Source organism: Alexandromys fortis, unplaced genomic scaffold (genome assembly GCF_014885135.2).
Source record: "Alexandromys fortis isolate MF-2015 unplaced genomic scaffold, M_Fortis_MF-2015_v1.1 scaffold_0, whole genome shotgun sequence".
NCBI lineage: Eukaryota > Metazoa > Chordata > Mammalia > Rodentia > Cricetidae > Alexandromys > Alexandromys fortis.
The window spans coordinates 2,582,179-2,588,178 of NW_026067949.1; the positions used below are offsets into that span (position 1 = coordinate 2,582,179).

Below are 6,000 nucleotides of genomic sequence, written 5' to 3' on the forward strand. Positions count from 1 at the left end.
AGGCGCATTCACATATGCAGACACACACATGTAGTAATAATACTTTTAATCCTAGTGTAATCATCAAATAGTGATTGTATGCCAACCCTCTAGTCTAAAGGAGAATCCAGGCTAGAGATACAAAGCTTAAAGTCATTTACAAACCACGTCAGAATAAAATGACTTTTTCGGGGACCCCTGAATGGCCTCTCTGGAGCACATGCTGGCCAAGAAGTCAGTGTTGCATGAAGCTAATAGTGAAAGAGATGTTGCAGTTAATTCCCTTGAACATGTCACTGCCAAGCTAGATGTTCCACTGTTCCAAATAGTAGAGCCTGAACCTCTGAGGAGACTGTGAAGGGGGTGTGGATGGTTCTAACATGGAGATGTGTGAATTTCCAAAAGGAAAAAAAAAATCCAATTATCTGAAGGTGAAGTCTACTAGGATAAGTTATATTCTGTTTTAGCCACAAAAATCATTTGAATATAGCGATTTAAAGAAGCATCAATGTGTTGTACATTGAGGGTCAACAGAGAGCTCAGCTCATTGGAGTCATCTGGTGATAAGGCTAACAGAGCAGGCACCATTTCCAAAAGGAAGGGCTTATGAGGGGTCTTCTACAACTGGTAATTCCATTCCGTCTTCCTCTGGCTATCCATAAAGTCCTCCCCTAGTCACATGGGATTGAGAAGCATCATCCTACCGTGACCGTTCCTATGCATCTCTGCCTCTTGCCCTCATGGCTTTTACAACATTCACAATGGGGAAAACAGGGATAAAGTAATTCATGTCACGTAATTAATCATACTCAGCAGCATTCCTACCACGAGCTTCCACCGTTCTGCTTTGTACATGCAGAAATGGGAGCACAAAGACAACCAGGGGCCATGGCAAAAGTCCCACAGAGTGCAGACACAAGAACCAAGATGTCAGACCAGGAATGACTCCAAGGCCATTCTTATTCTGTCCACAACACTACGCAGTCATTTGTGACCACCTACTTTCCCTTTCAAATGAGCGGGCGTTTCATCCTTGCCACAAGCACACACCCAAATCGAAGAGTGGACACTTTGTTTGGATATTATGTTAAAATCAGAAAAGAGGAATAAGTACAGCAAACGTTAAAGTGACCCAATTGTCTTTGGCATCTTTTCTTCTGTGAGAGAAAAGAAGAAAAATAAAACAAGAGTAGAGCTGGGGAAGCTGGTGTTTATTTTTAAGGAGTCTTCAGAAATTGGGACATGTGTCAGTCTGCCCAGCCTGAATTTTATATCTCATTGTGTTGGTTCCTTTAAGAACCGCAAATCGGTTTTCACTTGTCCACCCCTAGTTTTACTTGTAAAGATATGTATTAAAGAGACTAGAATATGCTTCTGGGATGTTTCTTTAAATAGCTCAAAGAGCAGTCATCTGAATTTCCTGGAAAAGGCAGAGTACTTCCTGGTTTATGCTTCATGTTTATCATGAAGGGGGCTCCCTTCATGCAAAACGCTGCACAAGATTTCTCTTTGGACTAGAAAAGAAGGATTTATCCCAGCTGCTGCCGGAACCTGACTTAAACTCTCTATAAGTCAATGCACTCAATTAAGTGTGTCATATTTACTTATCAAAAGCTTTATTTTATTACAACTAATCTACATCCCTAACTTCAGCCTGAATCCTGAGAGATGTCTGACGCATTGGGCCTGGAACTACCTTGGTATCATCTCCTCTCAGAAAAAAGTTTCATTTTTCAGGGCTTAGGGATGCTAAATTCTGAAACAAAAACCCTAAATGACAGCAGATCTCTCTCCAGAATATGTAAATGCTGGGTTAGGAAGTCACCGAAGCTTTCATTTCCTGGACCCACAAGCAGCTTTTCAACACTGATTTCTGCACAGAGAAAACAAAGGTGGAAACATGGATGGGCCTGACCTGATATACTAATCAAGTTCATTTATTTATAGGCAGGTTAAGTCAGATTCCTCCAGTAACATAAGCAACACTTGTACAAGACTTTACAAGAAGGAAGCCCTAACTGGTAAAGCCCTTCATGAAATTTTCCGCTATGAGATGTCTCTATCAGGTGTTTGAACATAGAGAAATAACTACAGGTGAGTGGCAACCTCCACAGATCCCCCCCAGTTAGCAGTGCTTAGCTGAGGTCAAACCTAAAGAGTACAGGCAGCTCATCGCATCTTTAAAAAGGAAGCCATTTTGGACTTCCAAGGTGGGGAAACAGGAACCCGTAATGGAGAAGTGACAGACTTGAGCTGTTCAGCTTACTGTTATCAACACCAAGCCCAAACTCCAGTTCTTCTTGTTTGGCAAATACATCCAACATGGAAAGGGCATCAAATTTATAGTTAGCTCCTATTTGTAAAGGTTTTAGCCCCTCCACCTGGAGGACTGGGTGAAATATTTACTCCATGGACCTGGTTGAAGCACAGGAAGAGACGATGTCCACAAGACACCCTCATATCTTGGATATCCATGTGAGAGGTGAATGCAATAGCTGGGACCATGAGTCTACTTGCTTAACTAGTCACATGATCTCATAGATGGGCTTCTACCCAGATCCTTGTGTAGCACAGCTGGCACCAGGCATATATTAGGCAGTCAAATATTTGGTAAATGAGCTAATCATTCATATGGTGCATAGAAATTATCCGGGACAATCACTTTATATATCTTTCAAGCTTTATCTTATTTCTAATTTGAGAGTCCTTTGTACTTTATAATTCTGCACTAGATAACCAGCTATAAAACTCCATCTTTGCTTTTTTAACAAAGAAAAGAATATAGAGGCCACAAATTCAACGTTTAAAATAGATCAATAATACTATTTTCATTGATTCAAAAACAGGCCATTAACATTCATATTTGTAAATTAAGTAACTATTACAGGAGTAGTAAATAAATATTGCTGAACCCTTTCACTCATTCATCTATAGCTCCCCCTTCCTGCAAGGCCACCCCTACTACTCCTTCAACACACTAAGGGATTTGAGTTAAGGTAGCCTCGCAAGTGGCATTTTCTATGTCAGAGGGGCCTTCTCCAGTTGGCCCTTGACATGTCCTTCTATGTCCCACACTTGATTTACCACTGTGCATTGTTTGCCCACTACACAAATCTTTCCTCTAGGAATCAAGTAGCAAACTACCTTCTTAATTTCTTCAGGTCAAGAAAGTCCTTGTCCTCCATTTGATGACCAGTGGCTCAGAATAGTCGAAAGGTTACAGTAGTAGTTGCTCTCCGAGGGCTCTAAAGACTCAGACTTGGCAAGAAGGCAGTGGTTGATACCAATGCCTATGCAGGGACACAGGCGGTGAGAACAGAGAATTGCCCTGGTTCTCTTTAAGTGATGACTAGCCTAGAGCAGAGTTCAGAGTGGTGAGTACAGCGATAACACAGACTTGCCATCATCTCCAAGCCTGAGATAGCCCTTATACATGTGCCTGCACATACACTCACAGACACACATGCACACACATGTACACAGGCAGACACACACAGTCACAGTCGTCTCAGAAGAGGTTCGTCCTACGAAACAGTCCAAAACCCGGTTCCTTATTTTATACTGAGAAATTGAGATGGGAAGCTTATATGTTAACAAGCAAGAGACAGTCCAATGAAACTAGAGGTCAAGAAAATAACAATCACTGTCACTGTCTTTTAGTCACCAAGTACAAAACAGAAGAGTTGTTGGGGGAGGGGGCACCAAATGGGCTCTTCAGTACATAGTTAAGGACAAAAGCTTGAGGGCTTAAAAGGGGCATAAGGTTTTTGAGGTTTTGTTTTGATCAGAATAACAGGGCAAGAATAGCGATTGGGATAACAATCCCTGAGAGCCTCTCACCTTACACACCAGTGTTCTAACAGATTTCAAATTTCCTCTTTATCCAGGCGCTGAGCACCATGGTCAGTCTCCATCCAAAACCTTCAAATGTGGGGGAAATACTTGGCTGGCCAAGCAAACTGTGTGAGCTGTTGGGAGTTGTGCTAAGTGAGTGCCCACAGGGACAGGCAGGGGCAGAACTGGCAGGGGAGCCACCCTGAACTACCTCCTGAGCGGGCACTTGACACATTCAACCCACATCCTGCTGCTCTGCTCTCTGAGTGAGACATTTGGTCTCCTGGTCTGAAAATGAAGTACTCACTCTCACGAGGGCCCAGCTCTGACCTGCCTGTAACTCTATATTCCCACACCTCCACCCTCAGACTCATTCCTGGTTTTGCTTGGTGCAACAACTGCGAGAAATTGTAATTTGTACTAGATTTAAAATATTTTTTTCCAAAGAAGAAATAACTCTAAAGAAAAATAAAATCTCCTAAATGAAGTCACTTCTAAGTATTCCTCAATTCCTTTTTTGTTTTTTCTCTCAAGGACTAAGTGGGTTAGCCAAGATGCACAACAATAGGTCAATTAAAATTAATAATGGGCATGGCCCCAAGCACTGTCAAAAATTTTATAAACACCCATTTATTTAAACTTCGTGTCAAGCCCATGAGATGGATTTTAGTACCTTCCCAGTTCTTACAGATGAGAACAAAAACTAAGAGAAATGAGTGACTTGTCCAGGGTTATGCACAGCCAGACCGGAGTCAGGAAGTGAGACACCTGTGTGGGAAATTAATGAGGCATTCTCTCTCAGGATTGTACAAGTACAGGGTATCACCTGAAAGTGTGAATGCCCCCTTAAATTTTCCATAAACCTCTCTTATCCTGTTTTATATTGTTTCCATAGCAGAAGCAAAACTGAGCTTCACTCTGGTAGCAAAGCTCCAGCTCATGCTACCTGTCCTCCTATAGTATCAAAAAATTCTATCCATGATGCCTTGCTCCACATGGTGAGCCTCTGCACAAATATCTTTGATACCTAAGATTGTGGGGTAATTGCTTCAGCCATCTGAGTCCAGTAGGGCAATGTAGAGATGTTTACATCCTCACACATGCACAGACACACAAGCATACATGTATACATACACATACCCCTCCAGCTATTATGAAGCAGCTATCAACCATATTACATACTGTAGCACAATTCAATATACTAAAAGGAAAAATGTCACCGTATCTACCCAAAATATAAAGCAAGAAAGTGGTCAAGCTCTATCAATATTAAACCTAAGTTATTGCCCCTTTGTTTGTGAAAAGAAAATATAAAGTCAACTTTACATAAATGTAGAAACCAGTACCAAAGTCATGACAGAGTACCATGACTAGTTCCCCACTCCCAGATCCACTCTGTTTTTGATTGAGCTATAAAGGATCTAGACTCACCAAGGCAGAATAAAGCATGGTTCTCAGAGCAGTACGCATGATTTCACTGAAGTTCAACATCCTTTCTGTTGGGCAGAATGAACAGACCAGCTGAGGCCTCTAGTAAAGAGAAAACCTCTCTAACTTAAGAGAGCAGGGGGTGGTGTATGGGAATTCCACACAGCCTGAGTTTGTCAAAATTACTCCAATTATAAGACATATTATCCAAAATGGCTCTTTTCCCTGGCCATCCACAATTTCCCATTGTAATTTTCTTTTTCATTCAAAGACCATTTAAACCAAAAGGAAAATGAGATACTTACTCTGAAAATGGGTATCATCCAGGTGTTGGACAAGATGCCAGGCCTGTGTGTCCTGATGAGTTAAGCTGGTATATCAGACATCTGTTAGGGCCCAATGAAGACAGTAAATGCACAGGAAGATATCAAAAGAGGAAGAAGAGAAAAAGAAAACTGTAGTACATACAAATCTGAAGAAAGCCAATTACTATCCTGGAAAACCTAAGAAAATGGTCCCTTAAATTCTAATACCATTTTGTTTCAGTCTAAGAAAACAAAATTATGGTCTTTCAGGCTAGGATGTGACTGAGTGATACAATGCTTGATGAGGATATGTGAGGCCCTGGGTTTCATCCGTAGCATCAGAAAAACATGACAACAGTATCATAACATGGAGTGTATGCCTTCAAGAGCAAGAGGCAAGCTGATCACATTGAATCAGTAGTTGAGAAGCAGAGAACAAACAGAAAGTATGGCT

At 41.4% G+C, this 6,000-nt stretch overlaps 1 long non-coding RNA gene across 1 annotated transcript in view; it reads right to left on the reverse strand.

Annotated features, from left to right (window-relative positions):
* The window catches only part of LOC126506528 (uncharacterized), a 67,068-nt gene extending 61,474 nt beyond the window's left edge, over positions 1–5,594 (reverse strand). Inside the window, exon 1 of the long non-coding RNA XR_007593239.1 lies at positions 5,547–5,594. This is a non-coding gene — a long non-coding RNA (uncharacterized lncRNA). The remainder of the gene's footprint in view (positions 1–5,546) is intronic.
* Between the last annotated feature and the right edge of the window lie 406 nt (positions 5,595–6,000).